This window comes from Dendropsophus ebraccatus, chromosome 7 (genome assembly GCF_027789765.1).
Source record: "Dendropsophus ebraccatus isolate aDenEbr1 chromosome 7, aDenEbr1.pat, whole genome shotgun sequence".
Lineage (NCBI taxonomy): Eukaryota > Metazoa > Chordata > Amphibia > Anura > Hylidae > Dendropsophus > Dendropsophus ebraccatus.
Genome location: NC_091460.1, coordinates 53,026,971 through 53,049,828, shown reverse-complemented (window position 1 = coordinate 53,049,828; position 22,858 = coordinate 53,026,971).

The following is a 22,858-nucleotide window of genomic DNA, read 5'->3' as shown; positions in this document are numbered from 1 at the left end:
GGTCCTGAAGCAGCAAAACACCCCCAGAAAATTACATTTTACGTTTTACTGTTAGTATGATGTTCCTTTTCCAAAATGCTGTGTTGCTTCTACACCAGATGTGATGGGATGCCGTCTGAAAATGTAAATTTTTGTCTCATCAGTCCACAAAGTATTTTCCCAAATCTTGGGCATCATCAAGATGTTTTCTGGCAAAACTGAAACAAATCTTTATGTTTTATAGTTTTTGCTGAGCAGTTGTTTTGTCTTGGAACTCTGCCGGGCAGGACAATTTTGCTCAGTCTCTTCCTTGTGGTGCAGTCATGAACAGTGACCTGTGCTGAGGCCGGTAAGGTCTGCAGTTCTTTTCGTGGAGTTGTGGGGTGTTTTGTGACCTCTTGGATAAGTCATTGCTTTTTCCCTTAAAATTAAAGACCTTCAATTAAAAACTGTGGTTTGTGTTTACTTGTGTTAAGTTTGCCTAAAATTTAAACTTTTTTGGTGATCTAAAACATTTAAGTGTGACAAACATCCAAAAAGAATTAAACAATCAGGAAAGGGGCAAATACTTTTCCACACCATTGTTTGCCAAAATAATATACACTGCTCTTATTACTCCTCTCTAACTAATTAATATATTGTTACTGTTATATAATACAGTATATAGCTTACTGTTAAATATAAATAGAAGAAATGGTCACATGCCATTAGAAGGTGTGATTTTTTTTCTTTAGAAGGTCAACCCTTTTATGAGTGCTGCTACTATCATGTGTGTAAAAAGAGAACAGGAATGAGAGAGTTTGGTAAAATAAATATTTTTGTATCCTAAATAATCATTACCCTTTCATAAAACTATTCACCCCTTTGACACTATTGCCAGGGGCCATCCAACGTATGCCGCTCCCTGCACTGCAGGAGCATGAGGTTGGCTCCCTGAAAGCGGCCATGGTGTCCCCGATTGTTGCCACGATTATGACTGCCGGCAGACACCGCCAGTCAACTCTGGTTAGGGGCTGGGAGGCTGGGGTCTCTGCCCAATCACAGTATAGGGCCAGGACTCCAGCCTCCATAAGAACACTCCCCTCAATAGAGCCTCATACCCTGGACGTTTCTCAACCTAGCGTTGTTCCTGATCTGTATTTATGACCCTGGTTTTCTGACTTTTCTGGCTTTGACTTTTTGCCTATCCCCTTGGATTTCATTTTTGTACAGCGCAGACCGTAAGTTGCTGACCTGTACCTGACCCCGATTTATTGTGTTTTGTATTGTCTTGTCCATGTTCTGTGTCCCACCTGCATAGGCTAGGGGCTGACGACCAGTTGTTTGCTGCCGCCTAGAGCAGTCGAGGCAATAAGGCAGGGACAGCGGGGTGGGTGTTAACGCCAGGGCTTCACCTGTCTCTTCTCATCCAGTACAGTAGTCCTAACAACTATACTTAACAAAGATGCTTTTTATAACCAGTTCTTAGAAACAATATATTATTTTGTCAAAATTGTCCTTAATATATTAATCTGGTTCACTATTCAATATTCAATGCTTAATATATTAATCTGGTTCACTATTCAATATTTTGCTTGAATTGATTGATTGATTGATTGAATAAAACATGAATACTGTAATAGGTAACTATGATTTATGTATATTTATGCATTTTTTAGTTTACCTGTTTGCTTTGCATGTTCCAATATTGTACATAATTGTATTATGGGAGTCATTTTTACTTGACATTTTTTCTCCCTATCAGCATATTTCCTTATCAGCTGTCAAATATAAAGGCTAGAGTAGATGCCAGAAGCAAAGCTTGCCATTTTAGGCTGCACATAGCATTTTGTCAATTACGTATTATATATATTTAATTTGAATTGTAATGATCCATAACATGTTTAAGTTTTACTTGAGTTCTAATAATAAGGATGTGGGCACTTGGATATTGTGCCTTCCTTTCAAGTTAAATAGAGAAATACATCAAGGAAACTACTAATTTCACTGAAGGCACAGATAAGATTCAATGCATGAAATAAACAATATGATATGTTTCTCTATAATTTAGAAGTTTTATGTAAAATCATATACAGCAGTTATGCCAACAGCTAACCATAGTAGGTAGTTTAAAGGATTTAAATATCTACAGCCCCATTTACTTTAAAAGGAGCCTTAAGCCGGGTTCACATGTACTGTATCCACAGCAGATTTTAAGCTGCGAGGGGAGCAGCAGGAGGAGCTCATTCCTTCATGCCCCCTGCAGTCTCTATCAGCCCTTGTGTTTCCCATCCTCTTCATTACTGTACAGTTACTTATAATATCACATATTCTGCTGTTTCTGGATGTTTGTTTCATCTGTTTTACATGTTATTCAGAATAATAAATCATTATTCTTGGGGTGTGGAACCAATTGTCTGCATTTCTCTGATTTCTTATGGGAAAATCTGCTCAGCCACTCAGCCTGCAGCGCCGCAGCTGTATTGTTGCTAGAATCAGGAGACCGGACCAATCAGTGTTTGGTCCGGGCACCGGATCCAGTATAAAGTAAAGTTTAAGCCAGTTGGCCATCGCTGGCTGTTGGTTCATTCTGATCCCAGCTCCCTCTGTCCTATTCCTGCAAACCCCGTCCTAATTGCTTCTGCCTGACTTACTCGTGTTTTGACCTTCGCCTGACTTTTTGACTATCCCTTGTGTTCCTGACTTTGTACTGTGTTGCCCATGTGGTTTGACCCGGATTGTTCTACTATTCTATATTGTGTTTGTCTGTCCGTCTTGTTGTGTGTTTCACTTACACAGCATAGGGAACGCCTTCGTGGTTGTCCGTGACCGTTTAGGGTCGACCTAGGCCCACTGTCTCTGTCCTGTCTGTGCTTGCTAGTCCTGACACACCACTTGTATTTAAATAAATAAAATTGAATATTTCTTAATTCTTCACTATAGACCCCCAGGGATGCACTTTTTAAAGCGACTCTGTGCCCACAATCTGACCCCCCAAACCACTTGTACCTTCAGATATCTGCTTTTAATCTAAGATCTGTCCTGCGGTCCGTTCTGCAGGGGATGCAGTTATTGTCATAAAAAAATGTATAATCCGGCAGCGCTGTGGGCTTAAATTTGTATATGGATTAAGCTGGCACACCCTCTCTGTCCTTCCTCCCCACCCTTCTCATCATTAGGAATGCTCCAGGCAGATTGGTTCCTATTCCCCACCTGTGTGTATAATGAACATGGGCTGGATCGTTAATCACCTGTGCAAAGCTCAAACAGCAGTAAATGTTCCTGGATCATTCCTAATGATGAGGAGGGTGGGGAAGAAGGACGGAGAGGTGGTTCCAGCCTAATGCATATGCAAATGTACGCCCCGGCCCTTAGATACAGTGCTGCAGGATTAAAAGTTGTTTTTATGACCGAACGGACCCCAGGACAGATCTTGGATTAAAAGCAGCTGTCCGAAGGTACAAGTGGTTTTGGGGGGGGGGGGGGGCAGATTGTGGGTACCAGACCAGTACCCTCAATACAACCAGTACCCACCCGACCAGTGTAACCGGTGTCAAATAGGAGTAATGGCTTGTTGTTTGTGCCACACTTTGGCATGCCTCACCACTACTTCCTCCTCCTCTTTTTATTGCAAAATTACCGCTGCCTGTCAGACTGCTACATTTTGGCATCATCTTGGTGTTCACATGCGCTATTGCTGGCAAGGTCCATTCGCTCGGCTTGCCAATTCATGCCTGCGTCGCTCATCTTTTTAGAACGCACCTGGCTAAAGAGATGAGCGGCCCAGGCACAAACTGGCAAGTAATTGTTCACGGCCCCTGCCAGCAACGGCGCACGCATGCTCCAAAATGACACCAGCTTGGAGCAGTAGGCCGGCCAGCAGTAAATATGCAGTAAAAAGAGATAGGAGGAAGTAGTGGTGAGGCGTGCTGAGGTTCAGCACAAACACCAAGCCACTATTCCTTTTTGTCACTTGATTACACTGGGTTTGGTAAGACTGTATAAAATCTACTAAAGAGACACATGTAATACAGGTACCATGCACACAAGGGGCCAGACACCTACACTACACTGTCAGCACCTCGAGTACGGTACGGGTGCAGAAAGATTTCTTTCAAAGAAAACTTATAAACACTTCTGAAATATTGTAGGCTATATTGCCGCTTTCTCAAAAGCATGCTGTATCTTAACCTGCTCAAAAGTTGACACTTTATAACAGTTATTAGATATAATATGTACCTCTGTAATTCTTCTCAGCAAAATTGTAATAATCTCCCAAAACACTGTGTGTGATTCAGTAGAATTCCATTTAAGTGGCTCAACTCAGACAGAGAGAATATAAAAACAAACCAGAAGCTTTGCAATCCTGAAATGGATCATACAGTGAAAGAAATCTTGATAGCAAAGAAGCATTGTTCACAATAATACATGTCTTGATATACTGTGTATGCTGATATAAGCTTCCTTTTGTGTGTATAAGCCTTTATACAACGGTAAGTTAAAGGAGTAATCAGGAAAGCAGAAAATATATTACTGTACCTCTTCTAGTCCCGGGTGTTCCATTTCTGCCCTCAGCACATGTTGGAAGCAGAATGTGAGCATAACTTGGTACCTACCCTCTACTATTTCAGAAGGCATACGGTACTTTCAAGACATGCAGAGGTTGGAAGTGTAGTGCCGCGGGCAGAAGAGGTAGGCATTAACATGCGAGCTATTGAATGCAAATAAAATTAGAGAAAATAACATAATTACCAACATTTTAGAGGCCAAGTCTGAGCATTGAAGCTACATCCTTGGACTTCACAAAATACCCCCAAAACACCCACATTAGCATGGGGTTCAAACAAATTCTCACCACTTTGTGGTAAGGCTCACTGGATTGTCCCAGCAAAATCAGGACTGTTGGTAAGTATGAAAACAAGACAATGCAACCTACAATAAATAGTAGAGTTAAAGGGACCCTGTCATCACTTTATGCTGCTTGAACCCATAATCACTGGGGCAGTGCTCAAAAGCTTTTGCTATCCATACCACCTACCTATCTTTTAAATTTATGGAGAAAGCTATCAAGGTCAGTGAGGTAGACAGAAGCTGCCGTGGCCATTCTGATGACTCATGCTTCAGGTAGCATGAAAGTGGTGACAAGTTTTCTGTAAGTGAGAAGAAGCTGTCTCATAACTAGTATGAAGGAAAAGTGAAGTATTTGCCATTGATTTTGATACAGTACATTGCCCTTAACATGTTTTCATTAAAGTGACTCTTTACCCACAATATGACCACCCCAAACCGCTTGTACCTTCAGATTGCTGCTTTTAATCCAAGATCTATCCTGAGGTTCATTCGGCAGGGGATGCAGTTATTGTCCTAAAAAACAACTTTTAAACTTACAGCCCTGTGTCAAACTGCCTTGGCCTTGACTGTCTGTGCATTAGGCTGGCACAACCTCTGTCCTTCCTCCCCACCCTCTTCATTATTAGGAATGCTCCAGGCATCAGCTGTGTGAATACTGCTCACGGGCTGGATCGTTAAGGCACCTGTGCAGTGTTTACTGTAGAGGAATAGGAAAAATACTGCCAGTGGCATTCCTAATGATGAAGAGGGTGGGGAGGAGGGACCGAGGGGTGGTGCAAGGTTAGGGCACAGATACTGTAGGCCACGGAAGTTTGACACAGGGCTGCAAGTTTAAAAGTTTTTTTTAGGACAATAACTGCATCACCTGCCGAACAGACCCTAGGACAGATCTTGGATTAAAAGAAGCTGACAGTACAAGCAGTTGGGGGGGGGGGACTGATTGTTGGTACAGAGTTGCTTTAAACCGTTCATTAACTATGGATGGCTTCTATAAGAGCTGACACCACACAGTATAGTAGCTGAGATTTTTCCTCTTTTCAAAACCATTCCTGCCTTTGGCTTCAAATCTTTGGCAGATAATCTGTCAGATAATCTTCTGTTTAAATGGACCCTAAGTCTACGCAGCCCAATCTAAGCATATCACATATCACAGCAAAAAAAAGTGCTGGCAGGAACAGACTGCACCTCATAACATAAAATGGATAAACAAATTCTGTTATTTAACCCAACAGAACAAGACAATGTCAAAACCTCTAAAATCTTAACTATCACCGGTCATGGTGAACACAGGTGAAGCCAAATACAGTACATCCAAACAAAAAAGGAGAATGCAGTAGTATCCAAACGGTATTATGCAAAAAGCAAGGTTATTCTTATTAGTGCAATATCAGTAAATGGTCACAGTCCGAAAATTGCAAAAAAATAAGCAGCCACAGCTATTACAAAAGAAAAAAAAAACAAAAAAACCTAACTGCAATACTCACGGATGTATGGCCTGAGACCTCTCTCATTCCTCATGGGTTATTAATTAGAGATTGATATTTAAACAGTGACATAAATAATCCTTTTTTTTTTTTTTTTTTTTTTTTAAACTTGTGCTATAGTTTAGAAACACAGATTTAGGAGTCATTCTCTGTAAAGAAATTTGATAAATTGCCAATTCCACTTTTTGGAACACGCAGCCATACAGAAAAGTTCATCCTTTCAATACAAGAACATTTTGGGCTCTGCCAAATAAATGATAACAGCAGTGCTCATGTACGAAGGATTCTGTATTGTATCAAATCTGATTGATTTGTGTCTATAAATAAAGCAAAGCTTTTCTGGAAATATAGGACACTGGGGGGAAAAAAAACTAAAATGAACTGTATGTACATAACAATGGAGTCAAGATGACATTATTGTACAGAAGAGAAAAAAAATATTGAGTGCCAATGCCAACTCTTCAAGACCAAAGTGGACACTTGCATATTAATGAGGCATGCCATAAACCAAATAAGACATACGCTTCGAAAAGAGTCTATAATTAGAAATAAAATAGCATTACGGGTTTGCTTAGAGCTTGGTTAAGAACAGAGAATTGCTTATTAGATGCTTTTCAGTGCAAAACCAAGTTTCTTGACCACTGTCATTGTAAAAGGGAACTTCATTAAAACTTTCTAGTCTATTGTGCGCCGAAGACACTTTCTATCATTTACTCTGACAAAGATTAAATGCTGAATAATAGTTTAGAAGTGCGGTTTGAAAGGCTACAATACTTTCAGGATCTCAGTAGACTCACAGATGTTGATGTCCAAAAACTCCGGAGATGTTGGTGTAAAGACTCCATTGTTATTTTAGACATGTTTGCTGATTAATGAGAGAAAGAAGTGAGACGCTTATGTGTTTCATTTGATAACTTTTCCAGCACACATTTCTTCTTTCTATTTCAGGTAAAGCTGAACAGAAAAATGTTAAAAATTTATTCACTTCTATTAAGGTCTAATTTTAGCAAATATGCCTATTTTGAACCATTGATTTTTAGGCAAATTTTTAAAGTAATATATTTCATAATTTTTTTCCGTTTAAACAAGTTGTTATTAAACAGAATTTGATGTACTAAAGGTATTTACACAAACTGTATAAGCACACACAGCAACCTTATCTCTAACTTAGTCGTCACTACCTCCACCATACAGCACCAACAAAATTAAAGGAAGCTAGTGATCATACTGTACAAGCCCGCAGTTAATGCTTTCATAGGGTCTCACTGAGCTAATAGTTGTAGCACTGCACAGTGACCAGCACAGGAAATCCAAATGGTGTCGGCACTTTTTTATGCCTGTCACCAAAGTCAAGTGCCCTGGATTACCCGTAACCACCCTGGATTACTTGTAACCATCCCGGATTATTTGTAACCACCCCAGATAACCTGTAACCACCCCAGATTGCCTGTCACCACCCCAGATTGCCTGTAACCACCCTAGATTGCCTTTAATCTCCCCAGATTGTCCGTAATCTCCCCAGATTGCCCGTCACCACCCCAGATTGTCCGTAACCACCCCAGATTGCCTGTAACCACCCTAGATTGCCTGTAATCTCCCCAGATTGTTCGTAATCTCCCCAGATTGCCCGTATCCACCCCAGATTGCCCGTATCCACCCCAGACAGCCCATAACCACCCCAGATTGCCCATCAACACCCCAGATTGTCCGTCACCACCCCAGATTGCCCGTCACCACCCCAGATTGCCCGTCACTACCCCAGATTGCCTGTACTACCCCAGATTGCCTGTAACCACCCTAGATTGCCTGTAATCTCCACAGATTGTTCGTAATCTCCCCAGATTGCCCGTATCCACCCCAGATTGCCCGTATCCACCCCAGATAGCCCATAACCATCTCAGACAGCCCATAACCACCCCAGATTGCCCATCAACACCCCAGATTGTCCGTCACCACCCCAGATTGCCCGTCACCACCCCAGATTGCCCGTCACTACCCCAGATTGCCTGTACTACCCCAGATTGCCCGTAATCTTCCCAGATTGCCCGTATCCCCCCCAGATAGCCCATAACCATTCCAGACAGCCCGTAACCACCACATATTGCCCGTAACCACCCCATATTGCCAAAGACTGTCTGTAACTACCCTAAATTGCCTGTTACCACCCCAGATTGCTCGCAACCACCCCAGATTGCCCGTCACCACCCCAGACAGCCAGTGAACACCCCAAGATTGCCCATAACCACCCCATATAGCCAGTAAAACCCCCAAGATTGCCCATAACCACCCCATACATCCAGTAAACACCCCCAGATTGCCCGTAACCACCCCAGATTGCCCGTGACCACCACAGATTGACCGTAACCACCCCATATTGGCACAGACTGCTCGTAACCACCCCAGATTGCCCATAACCCCACCAGATTGCCTGTTGCCACCTCAGATAGCCAGTAAACACCCTGAGATTGTCCATTACCACCCCAGATAACCAGTAAACACCCACATATTGCCTGTAACTAAAATGACACTCCTTCTCTTCTGAGCCCTGCTGTGTGCCCATACAGTGGTTTATGCCCATATATGGGGAACCATTGTACTCAGGAGAACCTGCGTTACAAATTTTGGGGTGCTTTTTCTCCCCTGTTCCTAGTGAAATTGAGAAATTTCAAACTAAACAAACATGTTATTGGAAAAAAATTTACGGTCTAGTTTTGAATACTTTCCTCCAATACCTGTGGGGTCAAAATGCTCACCACACCCCAAAATGAATTCCTTGAGGGGTGTACTTTCCAAAATGGGGTGACTTTTGGGGTGGTGGTTCTATTCTGTAGACATTACAGGGGCACTGCAAATGCACCTGGCTCTCAGAAACTTCTTCAGAAAAATCATGCACTGAAAATGCTAGTTGGCGCTCCCTTCCTTCTGAGTCCTGTTCTATTCAGGAGTACCTGCGTTACATATATTGGGGATGAGTTTTCTCCCGTGTTCCTCGTTATATTGAGAAATTTCGAACTAAACAAACATGTTATTGGAAAAATTCTATTTTTACTGTCTTCTTTTGAATACTTTCCTCTAATACCTGTGGGGTCCAAATGGTCACCACACCCCAAGATGTATTCTTTGAGGGGTGTACTTTCCAAAATGGGGTGACTTTTGGGGGGGTTCTATTCTGCTGACACTACAGGGGCTCTGCAAACGCACCTGGCGCTTAGAAACTTCTTCAGCAAAATCTGAACTGGAAATGCTAATAGGCGCTCCTTCCCTTCTGAGCCCCGCTGTGTGCCCATATAGTGGTTTACGCCCACATATGGGGTACCATTGTACTCAGGAGAACTGGCGTTCCAAAATTTGGGATGCATTTTCTCTCATGTTTATTATGAAAATGAGATACTTTAATCTTAACAAATATATTATTGGAAAATTTCTATTTTCCGTTTTTTTCCGGCCTAATTGTGAATACTTTCCTCCAGCCCCTGTAGGGTTCAAATGCTCATTATACCCCTAGATTAATTCTTTAAGGTGTCTAGTTTCCAAAATGGGGTCACTTATGGGGGTTTCCAGTATAAAAGCCTCCTAAATCAACTTAAAAAAAGAACTGGTCCCTAAAAACACCATTAACACCCTAAAAAAGTGAAATATGTTTACGAAATGAAGACAGAATAAAGAGGGCATATTGATAATGTGACTTACTAACTAATTTTTGTCATGTGACTTTCTTTTTTTTAGAAGCAAAGAATTTCAAAGTTCGTAAAGTGCAAAATTTTCAAATTTTTCATTATATTTTGATGTTTTTCACAAAAAACACACAAGACAGTGACCAAATTTTGCCTCTAACATAAAGTACTATATGTTATGAAAAAACATTCTCAGAATCGCTAGCATACGTTAAATTATTACTGAGCTATAAGCGCATAAAGTGAGACAGGTCAGATTTTGAATAATTAGCCTGGTCAAACAGGCTTGGTCCCTAAGGGGTTAAGGTCTTACCCTAACAGGGGTGACATCACACATCTTGATATTCACAGAAAACCAGGATACAAGGGATTATAGGAGTAATAATTCCTTGTTTCCTGGTCTATTCTGTGAAAAAAGTACAATTTTGCGTTGCCGTTATCTTTACCAGATTCGTAATGAACTTTGCAAAGTTCGTAACGGATCTGGTTCCTCATCCCTACCTGGGTTACAAAGGATCTCCTGTTTTCTGATTGTTTCCTGAATGTAAATTGCAAACTTGCTTTATATCATATCTACTGTTGATTTCGATTTTGAAAGCTATAACGACAGCGACAGTCACCTGTCACCTGTCACCTGCCAAGTCTTATGCTTGTAAAAAGGAAAAAATAAAAATAGAATAAATAAAAAAGTTAAATTGAAACCATACTTACCTATCCAGTGCTGTCTTTGCTTACTGCCATAGGGGGTTCCTAGGCAGCCACATTTGGCTTGTGGTCGACCAAAACATTCAGTTTCTACATGGAAAACCCTATGGCAGTAAGCAGTTTAAGGCTTGGTGTAGTAGATTCCCAGTCAATTCCCACAGTGAATGAGCTTGACAGTGAAAATATTGTGCATTGAAAATATTTAAAGGAAAACTATTACCCCCTTAGTCTATGTGTGGTTCATTAGTGGACAGTGTCAACTAGGCGGAGCTTCATGACAGTTGAGCCCTTCTCCCCAGAGAGATGGACCCTAAATGCTGTGAAGCCCCGCCAGTATAAAGTATACAGTTAAAACATGCACTGTTAGGCTGGGTTCACACTACGTATATTTCAGTCAGTATTGTGGTCCTCATATTGCAACCAAAACCAGGAGTGGATTAAAAACACAGAAGGGGGGGCGGAGCAAGCCAGCTTTGTGAGCGGACGTGTGGTGCTGGAGCTCCGTCCATGCAGCCTGCTAAATAGCCCTAATCAGCCTTTCTGACTCCTCAACCGACTCCCCCCTACACATGGGGAAGAGCCCCGGAGAGGAGCAACAGCACCCTGAACCGGAGACAGGCTAGCGGAGCCTCGACCAGACGGTGGACCGATTCCTCACTCCTTGCAGCAGCCATTGCTCCCGGTCTGGCTGTCTGGCAGAAACTGCATCTTCACTCCCCAGTCGGACAAATCCCTTCGCCTCGGCACTAGACCCGCCGCCCCCCTCTTCGCTCACCTGCCAAGAGCAAACGGTCATCGGGCCACAGACGCGCTTAGTGCAGAAAGGGAAGCAGAGGCAGGCGCCATCTTGCCCACGTGTCCGGAGCAGAGTGAGGAAGACGGGCTCCGGAATACCCCGGCTAACGGCACGAACCTCTCAGTTCCCTTCAGCCTCCTCCCCGGGGACCCCGGCAGCGAGGCCGGTACATCCGACTGATCGGGTGAGTGACAAAGGGACTGCCATCCACGGGACTCCCCTGCTCTTCTCCGCTGGTGGGAAGACGCCATCTTGTCCCCAAGCCTGCATATCGCGCAGTCACACCGCAGCTGCGCCGTCACCCTCATCCTCCTCTCAACAGCTACTACATACCTGCTTCTCTACCTCCCCAGCTGCTCATCCCTCTCCGGCTGTGGGAAGGATCACCCCTGCAGCCCCTGTTGCTATACATCACAGGGAAGCCTGGCCCTCGGTGGTTGTGAGTGTGTCTTCTCCCCCTTCTGTCCCTTCCCTGCCGCACACAGCCATGTCAGCCTCCCCTAAACCCCCCAGGGGGGGTCAGACCGGCACTGCGAACAAAGGTGCCCCCAAACAGCCTTTCCCCCGGGCAGCTCCCACAGATGGTCCTAATGATGCCCACCGTGATAATGATGAATGGAATGCTCATAGAAACTCTGACTCTGATTCATCTCTTTTTGGCACACAGTCCCAGAGGGACATGCGCAAGCTTTTGTCTCAACTACCAACTAAGAACGACTTCCAGCTGCTGATATCTGAAGTCAAAGAGGCGTTCAGGACTGAAATCTCTAAAATCCCACTGAGCCCTTTGGCCTAAACCAACCAACGGCAGCCCGCGAGATGTTATTTGTTGTGTGCACGATTTTGCCCTAAAGGAACGCATTATGAATAAATCTCGTGCCTTAAAAGACTTTGATTTTGATGGGGCCCCTGTGCAACTATTTCCGGACCTCTCCTGGGTCACTCTGCAGAAGCGACGATTCCTGCGCCTCCTTCTGCAGGTCCTGCGGGACCATCAAATTTTCTATCGGTGGAACTTCCCAATCTCCCTGACGGCCAGGAAAGATGGCAAATCGGTCCCCTACAGGTAGTAACAACTTACTCCGATCCGGGTGGGCGGTTTGTTATAATCGAAGGCTCTATCCAAGGCAAGCCCCTGTTATTATGTAATGTTTATGCTCCCAATAGGAGGCAGATCCCCTTTCTGCGCGGGGTGCTCAGACGACTTACCCATTACCCTCCCTCGCCACGGATTCTTGGAGGTGATTTTAACCTCCCTTTCTCTGAGGCGGCGGACAGGTATTCGATCTCTGGAACTCCACCGTCTCCTGAAAAATGTCGGTTGTCCACTGAGTTCCGGAAACTGATCCGGTAACATTCTCTGTATGACCTGTGGCGTATTGAGCACCCTGGGGAGAAACTTTTCTCTTTTTATTCTCACCCCGACAAACACATACTAGAATTGACTACTTCTTTGGGAATGTCCCCACTGTACGTCTTCTCAAAGGTTCAGACATTGATCCTATCTCGTGGTCAGACCACGGGCCGGTTAGTATCTCCTTGGCCTCCTTTATGTCCCCTACTCGTTGTTGTCACTGGCGTCTTAATGAATCGCTGCTGAAAACACCAGTACTGAAGGACTCTATTCAGCAATCCATTAAGACCTACTTTGCCGAGAAGGAGGGTTCTGTTTCCTCTCTATCCACCCTCTGGGAAGCCCATAAGGCTGTTGTCAGGGGACACTGTATTGCCCTGGGGTCCAAACGGAAGAGGGATAGACTGGAGGTCATCAGGGAGACTAAGCTTCAGATTGGGGTCTTGGAGACCACTTTGTCCTCCCAACCATCAGTGCGGGCCCTGCGAGATCACATGGGACATACAAAATATCACCCTAAAGATATCTCCTTGATATTCGAGCAATACTTAAATTATACTCTCTACCCTCCTCCCTTCCCTCTGACCCTGAAGCGAGAGCCCAGCTAATACAAACCTTCCTCTCCGAATGCAGACTTTCCACTCTCTCCCTGGAGGCTGTTGAGCACTTAAATGCCCCGGTCTCTTTGGAAGAGCTGCCGGAGGTACTTAGAAATCTCCCCTCGGGACGCTCGCCAGGACCAGATGGCTTTACCTACCTTTATTATAAAACTTTCCCTGCGGACCTCTCCCCGCGGCTGGTATCCTTGTTTAATTCCTTCATGGAGGGCTCTGATATACCCTCTTCCATGCTTCATTCACTGATTACCCTCATTCCCAAGCCTGACAAGGACCCGTTGGATTGCTCAAGCTGCCGACCCATTGCACTGCTAAATGCTGATTTAAAAATGTTTGCAAAAATTTTAGCCAATCGCCTCAATGTCTGGTTGCCAGGCTTGGTGAATAAGGACCAAGGGGGCTTTGTTATGGGTCGGCAGGGAGCAGACAACACTAGGCGGGCCATTAACATCATAGACGCGGTTAATCTGCAGTCTGATACAGCCCTGATTCTAAGTCTCGACGCAGAGAAGACGTTTGACCGCCTGGGTTAGCCTTTTCTCTTTGAGACCCTCCAAACATTTGGCTTCTCTGGCTCCTTTGTCACAGCTCTCCGGGGGCTTTACTCCCACCCGACAGCCTCTATCAAATTACCCCATTACCCTTCGGGAGTCTTTCCGCTATCCAATGGCACCCGCCAGGGCTGTCCCCTATCCCCATTGTTGTTTGCACTTTGTATAGAACCCCTGGCGGCTGCCATTAGAGGCAATGCAGATATTCGGGGAGTGCACATCAGGGGCAAGGAATACAAATTGATGCTCTTTGCAGATGATGTCCTCCTTACTTTAATTAACCTTCCTACCTTCCTTCCAATCCTTCATAGGCTTCTCCGAGAGTTTGGGGTCTTGTCTGGGTATAAGGTTAATACCACAAAGACGGAAGCTCTTCTGTTAAATCTTTCTGAAAGTGAGTTCCGCATCCTTAGTGCCAATTTCCGGTTCCGATGGTCCCGAGAATCCATTAGGTACTCAGGTATCCGGCTCACCCCCTCCTATTCTTCCTTGTACCGGGCCAACTACCCCAAGCTCTTTCGAGATGTCAAATCTCTCCTTCAGTCCTGGAGCAAGCATTTCATATCCCTACTGGGCCGAATAGCAGCGGTCAAGATGACTATTCTCCCTAAATTCGAGCAATTTGCCAGAGCTGGCCCGAATATGAGGGGCCTCATTTCTGACATCTATAGGATACTGGGCTCGCCCTTGGATGACTCACCTACCCGGCACGCATATATGGCCAAATGGGAGACAATTATGGCCAAGCCAATTTCCCCGGAATGTTGGGGGATCATCTGGGACAGAGCTGCTAAATCCTCACCCTGTGTTACTTACAAAGAAACTCAGTACAAACTAATCATGTTTTGGTATCATACTCCCGAATTGCTCCATAAACTTAATAGGTCCATTTCTCCCTTGTGCTGGCGTTACCACACCAATGTGGGGACACTATATCATATTTTTTGGGGTTGTTCAGCTAATCAATCCTATTGTACTATAGTCTGTGAAGTATTCTCTTCAGTTTTGAAATGCCCCTTCTCCCCCGATCCGATGTCTTGCCTCCTTGATCTGACTCCTAAGTCTGTGTGGAAAAAGCCTACTAAACTAATCCTGCAAATGCTGACGGCAGCCAAAATCTTAATAGCCAGGCAATGGAAGTCGACTCTCCCCCCTTCCCTTGCTGATTTGGTGGCCAGGATTAAGGAGATGAGGACAATGGAATCCATGACGGCAATGCTGAACAATAGAGTAGCTGCTTTTGAGTCCGTTTGGGCCCCCCTGGGATGCATATTGTACACAACAGGGCTATGATTGACCCCCTCCGGAACTGACCCCTCCCCCCCTCCTTGCTCCCTCCCCCCTCCCAATCTTTTTCCCCTCTACCCCCCTTCCTACCCGTGAGTTTCCTCTTGCCCTCCCCTTGTCCGTGTCTCCAAGGTTAAGTTGTCTTCCTCTGTTTTTCCTTTTGTCCTGCACCCTTGTTACTTAGTTCTACTATCTTTGAATTATATTTACTTACGGTTTTGAGGTGTGCTAACGATTCTACTGTCTGTTGACACTCCCCATTTACCATTGTCGATGTCTATACTTTGTATTGTTTATATGAAAAATCCTCAATAAAAATTACAGTTAAAAAAAAAAAAACACAGAAAGGCTCTGTTCACACAATGTTGAAATTGAATGGATGGCTGCCATATCACAGTAAATAACTGCCATTATTTCAATACAACAGCCGTTGTTTTAAAATAACAGCAAATATTTGCCATTAAATGGCGGCCATCCACTCAATTTCAACATTGTGTGAACAGAGCCTTTCTGTGTTTTCAACCCACTCCTGGTTTTGGTTGCAATATGAGGACCACAATACTGACTGAAATATACGTAGTGTTAACGCAGCCTTAAGTTTAAGAATAATGTATTTACTGCATACAGTAACCTTTCCAGTTTTTTCCTGTTTTATATTAGTTAAATGACTTCTAAGATATCTACACATTCAATGAGGCTTGCAACCATCTCTCAGTTCTGAATATGGCCTTTCCTTACATGACGATGTATTGTTATTTATGATATCATTATATCATTGTATTATTCAGCAAGGATAGCATACTGTAGCAACAAACTATGTTGTTTGTTGAGACTAAACTATAAAAATCATAGTTTACAAAAAAAAATCTAAAATTATTTATCTGTTACATTTAATTGCAATTTATTCAATTTAATAACTCACCTTAATTTTGAAATTGATTCATGTTTATGTGCTAAGGTGCCAGGATTCCTTTCCATCTGTTTGGAGAAGACTTTATATAGTTACATGACAATTGTCTTCTTGCCATAGGGCAGACATGCCAGGTGATAATGGGTTCAGCTGGGTAGAAAAAAATTAACTTTTTTCAGCATTGTTTCTGTGATTGTGTCCATTCTATGCCAGCAATAAAGGGTGGTACGATTTGCAATATTACAAAGTCTCACAGCTGTTATATAAAAATGCCAAAAGAAATACAAAGAACAGAATGGGAAATCCCATTATCAGGTTCATATCTTTTGCCTCTTCTTATGTTTGTCTCCATCTGGTTTCTAACTAAAGCTTCACATGGCATACAATTCCTGACATTTTGCATATATTGTATAAATAGTTATGAATTGCAAATATGTAATATGACATTATTTTTAGAATGTAGACTATTAGATAAATATTTTAACAGCGTCAGGCTTTGTTTACACGCTGTACACGTGAACGGCCGCTGTGTAATGCTAACTACAGCCGGAATTAAGGATCATGATTTGCACAGAATGGACATTGTTTATACAGCGTGTGACCATAGCCTCAGAACAATGGTCACCTAAATACAACTGTGAACAGGCAAGGAAAATATATGGGGATTCATAGTAGATAACTCATTGGCCTAAGCAAGGTTTGCATTGCATTCAGGCACTATTCAATCTACTGTATATGCGAAGTAATGTGCCAAAAGTTTAAGCCTAAAAGGTACTCACATTACTGGTTTTGACTTGTGTGTCCTGCCTTATGCTTCAGATCGTCTGCCTGTTTATTTTTTTGTTGGTTTCATTTGGTTTTTATAGCTACTGTATTTACACACCCTTCTGATCCATTCCTGATCAGGCTATTGTTGTATAAGTTCTTCTGCTGCTAATCTATTATTGTTGTAGAAACTGAAACCTGGAGAGATATTAAGATGGGTGTATTTATTTATGGTTAGACACAACAGTAATTTCCTATCTACTAGTTTCTATTGTTGATCAGATGCAAAATACTGTCATAGAATATGTATGTCAGAGGCCAGCCGGCACACACCACTCCCTGCATTGCAGGAGCGCGCAACTGGCTATCTGCTAGCTCTCTGCCAGCCAGTTGTTAGGGGTGGCCGTCGGCGTCCTCAGTGGTTGTTGCGGCTGGGGCCGTGAAGCCTTGGCTTAGGTGAATGGCTTGGATGTTTGTGATTCTAGTGATTATGATTAACTCTCGTTAGGGTCTGGGATCTGTGCCCCAATAGCAGTATTGGGCTAGGACTCCAGCCTCCATAAGACTACTCCCCTCATTATCCTCCTTGCCTGTGACAGAGCCGCATACTTCCAAGTTTATCTTGACCTAGCATTACTGATTGTTGTTCTGATTCCCCTTGACTTCTGGCTTTGAAGTTTGACTACTCTTCTGGATTTCGTATTTGTGCTTTCCAGGCCGCTAGTTGCCAACCTAGACTTTTGACATTGAGTTTTTGTGTTTTTTTTTTGTCTGTCTTGTCTTGTGTACACTTATTTTGTGTACACTTATACAGGCTTGGAACTGTCGACCAGTTGTCTGCTGCCACCTAGGACAATTGAGGTAATTAGGCAGGGAAGACGGGGCGGGTTCCAGTGCCAGGGCATCACCTGTCTCTTATCAGCCAGTTCCCTAGCACTGACACTGGATTTACTTTTGCACTGAATGTGCTTAATTCAGTCCATCTAGAAAATCATTGATGGTTGTTTCCTAGCCACTGCTTATCTTAACTGAGCCTTTTTAAATCCTCAAAGGGGTACACCAGCCATTAGAATTTTTTTTCCTATATCTCTCTTTTTAAAATGTAAAATAATAAACATCTTACTCTGACCTTACCAAGTTCCCTCAGGGTCCTCCTGTGGATTCTTTGGGCTGCTACTTCCAAGATAGACATGTCTTGCCCGCTCAGCCAATCACTGATGGAAGCAGTACAGTGCCACAGTTGCAAATTTTGCTTACTTTAACATCTGAAGCTTTCTGTGTAAGCACTATTTTTCTGTCTTTACTTGTAACAGTAAAGACAGAAAATTACCTTTTGTATGCTCTCTTCTCTTTTTTCAGGCCTGTGTGGACTACACTCTCCCCCTATAAACTCTTTGACCTAGAGTGCAACATACTTCAAATTCAGTATAGACACAGGCCTCATAGTACTCATAGTGAGATACAATAATCGAGAAGAAAAGGTAAGGAAAGCTACATCTAGTAAATACAGTAGCTGTGCTGTTCGTACAATCATTTTGCATTTAAGGCCCTGTTTTTATTTTGCCTAAGACCCCCTTTTGTCTAAATCTAGACCTGTACTTAGGTCCTAGATTTAAAAAAATCTTCAAGGGGGGCGTGGCTAGCAGCGAATGGCAGTGGATGCATAGTGCAGCAGCTCCGCTCTGTGTTTGGCCATATCGCAGATCAACGCGACTAATCCTTACCCTTGCTCACCCGAACGGCAGGTTACAGTTCCTGGCACAAGAGGGACTGAAAAGAGAAGACAAAAAAGAGCCCGACGAACCTGACACACTTCTTCTCAGCAGCGGAGCAGAGCCAAGATGGCACGGCCTCCTCTCCCGCCTCTGACCAGGATCTGCTCTCCCAGACCATCCACGCTTCCTCAGCTGATAGAGGTAACTCCCGGGATCCATCTCCTCCCGGTCGGATGGCCGGGGATACTCACCCCCACGCACCAGCGGCAGCATCAGAAGACCAGAAGAGGACGGGGTAAGCAGGCGCCATCTTTACATTCCTCCATGGCTAACCCTGACCGGGATGGGACAACCGAAGCCCTGCCACGACTCGGCCTCCACCCTGATGCCCGAAGCTACCCTGCGATCGCTTCTTGCTGATATAACAGCCACTCTACAAGCGGACTTTAGGTCCTTGCATAAAGATGTAATGGCCATAGGGGCCCGTACCGCCCATATTGAATCTAAGATGGCGGAGCTGACGAAATCACACAATGAAGCAGTGGACACTACAAATGCTTTGGATAATGAGGTGGCTGCTCTCAAACTCAAAATCACTAATATGGAGGATCGCTCCAGGTGAAATAATCTAAGATTCAGAGGCATCCTGGAGGAGGTGCAGGCTGAGTTTTTGGCAGATTTTTTTTTCTGCCCTACTCCCTGATGCTAGCGATATGGATCTGCTCATAGACAGGGCGCACAGGCTCCCAAAGCCGAAAAACCTCCCCTCTGCTACACCCAGAGACACCATTGTGAGAATTCACTACTACCACGTCAAAGAAAGAATCCTGGAGGCAGCCCGGCGACGCCCCGATCTATCTGAGCGTTTCAGCAACATTGCGATCTTTACTGATCTGTCTGCAGTTACCTTAGCCCGCAAGTTGCTCTGTGATAACAGCATAATCTACAAATCGGGGGTTCTCGGTGAAGATCATAATTTCTCATAATGGAACCAAGCATGTTGCAGCAATCCCTGAGGCTCTTGCACGCCTTTGCAAAGAATGGGACCTGTCATCCACAGATGAGCCAGGCACTATTTCCCCTACAGGCCGCCCGCATAGGGTGCCAGAATAGTGGGCTACTGTGTCTCATAGGAGACGAAAGCACGTGTGAGCAATGCAGCCAAGAGTGGCTCCCTCACTGGATCCTCTTTTCTCTTCCCAGTGGCTAATGTGCCTTAACTGTTGTTGTTAACCTGTTGCTTCCTTGCTATATAAGATTGGCAAGGTTGGGTTATGTCTTAGTCATATATTGGCCTCCACAGCTCGGTTATACTTAATGCTGAATTGGCATTTGTTATTCTTCCCCCTGTACGTTTACGTACACTATTCCCTAATGACTTTCACACAATGACATTGTTTTGTTCCAGCGGCTGGCTGGTACATGTGTTTCTGTTTGTATGTTAATGTTGTTTCTCTCAGGCAAGTCTATTATCCGAAGGTAATGTCACTGACCAACCTATCTATGTGGCACACTGGTGACAAGATTGGAGGTGGTAAGGTGAGGCGCTCATCAGCATCCCCTTTTGTAAACACTCATGGGTATTAAATTTCTTTATATCAACGCTAAAGGGCTAAATTCCCCTTATAAGCGATCCAAGGTATGGAAGGAAGCAATGACCTCAAATGTAGATGTTTTATATATCCAAGAAACACATCTCCTGGACAGAGATGTCCATCGCCTTAAGCATAAATGCTACCCGCATGTATTCGTTGCTCCGGCCACCAAAAAGAGAGGAGGTGTGGCTATTGCTATTAAGGACTCTGTGGCCTTCCTGAAACAGAATGTAGAAGTGGATGCTGGGGGGCGGTTCATCATTTTACAGTGTACATTGAACACCATAGATTACACACTGACTACTCTGTATGGCCCTTTTAGAAAACAAAGCGCCTTCTTGCGCTCTTCTCCAAGGAAAATAGCTGTACTTACCCAGGGGTTATCTATTATAGCAGGGGACTTCAATTGTACTCTGTGGCCTTCCGTGGATTCCACCTCCACTTCATTGGTTAGGGAACCCACCGCAGCATATTCAGCAGTACAGAAGATGGGTTTATACGATGCATGGCGCGTGTGTCATTCAACAGATCGAGACTTTACTTTCTTCTTCTTCCCACACAAAATTTATACTCTATATAGATTTCTTTCTCGTAGATAAATTGACCCTGCCATTAAGTACTGCAACAAACATAAAAACGATAACGTGGTCAGACAACGCCCCCATTACTATGGAAATCAAGGAGACTTATTCCTCTCACCCAGCCCCCCTGTGGAGACTAAATAATTATGTACTCCAAAACCCCAAATACCAACTCAGTACTTCCACATGTATCGCCAACTATTTCGATCTGAATGACACACGCAACGTGACAAACAGTACGCTATGGTGCGCTTTTAAAGCGACCCTCAGAGGTCATTTCATTAGCCAGACAGCACATAAAAGGAATCACGCACTAAATTGCAATTGTCGCTGCAAACAGAGCTTGCTACCCTACATAGACAAAACAAAATCTCTTACTGTAGGAAAAGAGCAGCGGAAATAGTTCTCATCCATAGTCAATTACACTCCCTAAACTTGTACAAGTATGATATGGCCCTTCGCAAACTTAAACTTAACTTTTATTGGCAAGGCAATAGAGCAGGCTCCCTATTAGCTAACCAACTTAAGCGAAAGGAAGCTAAGTCTAGAATCCCATTCATTACTGCCCCTAACCAAACCAAAGTGTATGACCCCCAGGGCATAGCAGATTGCTTTGCAAATTATTACTCTTCCTTATACAGTATAACCTTAAGGACGACACTGCGACAGTACAACCTACTAGCGATCTCATACATTCCTTTTTAAAGGAGGCACGGCTTCCTGTCATCTCAGATGAAAAAACCTTCAGCCTTAACTCCCCATTTACAGAAGAGGAGGTTACTGCTCTATTTAAAACCCTGAAACCCCACAAATCTCCAGGTCTCGACGGACCTAATAATGAGTTTTATAGACTATATGGTCCTAAACTAGTGCCCTAAATGACCAGATTATTTAATGACTTTGCGACTGGTACTTCTCCCCCACATGAAATGCTGGAAGCTGTGGGGGTGACCCTCCCGAAGCCCGGTAAAGCACCTGACTCCCCCCCTAACTTCAAGCCCATCTCGCTCCTGAACTCGGACTTGAAAATGTATACTCCCATGTTTGGTCAATAATGACCAGGTAGGGTTTGTGTCTGGCAGACAAAGAGGCACGCTCCGCTTCTTAAACATAATACATGCAACCAATGCGAGTCAAGCGACTTCTCTGCTGATATCACTTGACACCGAGAAGGCGTTCGACCGCGTGCATTGGGGTTACTTACGGACCGTCTTGGAGCATTTCTCCTTCCCCCCTAGAATGATCACTGCCCTTATGGAACTTTACTCACGGCCATCAGCAAAAGTGAACAATTTGGGGACACTTTCTGGTACCCGTCAGGGGTTCCTCCTATCGCCCCTAATATTTGCGCTAGTGATGGAGCCCTTCGCACAGCGAATAAGACTGGCCAACAACCTACACGGTATAAAATTGGGTCTGAAGAACATCGTATTGGCCTCTTTGCTAATGATGTTGTTATTTCTGTGACAGACCCTGAAGTCTCGGTACCAGAGGTTATGGCCATCATCTCTGAGTTCAGTGCAGCCTTAAGCTTAAGCTTAATATTACCAAATCAATAATACTAGACTTGCACATTCCGACCCCCCTAAAAACTCATTTGGCCCAGAAATATCCATTCAAGTGGTCGGAAGGATCTATTTTATATTTAGGCATCCTCCTTTCAGCTTCACCTACTAAATTAATTTCCTCTAACTGCCTAGCCTTAGTGGACCAACTAAACAAGGATATCCATTCCTTCTCGTCTCTCCCCATTTCCTGGGTGGGCAGAATAGCAGTAATCAAGATGGTCATGCTCCCTAAGATACTATACTTATTCCGTAACCTCCCAGTAAATATACCCTTGCCGTTAATCCGTAAGTTACAAACTACTATTATGAAATTTGTTTGGCTCAACCAACGTCCCAGAGTGGATGCTAGAACTCTGTATCAGCCTATAAATAGAGGTGGCCTAGCGTGTCCCTGTCTGTTAACGTATTACAGAGGCCCAATCCCTAGGATTGGCGTCCTTGTGCACT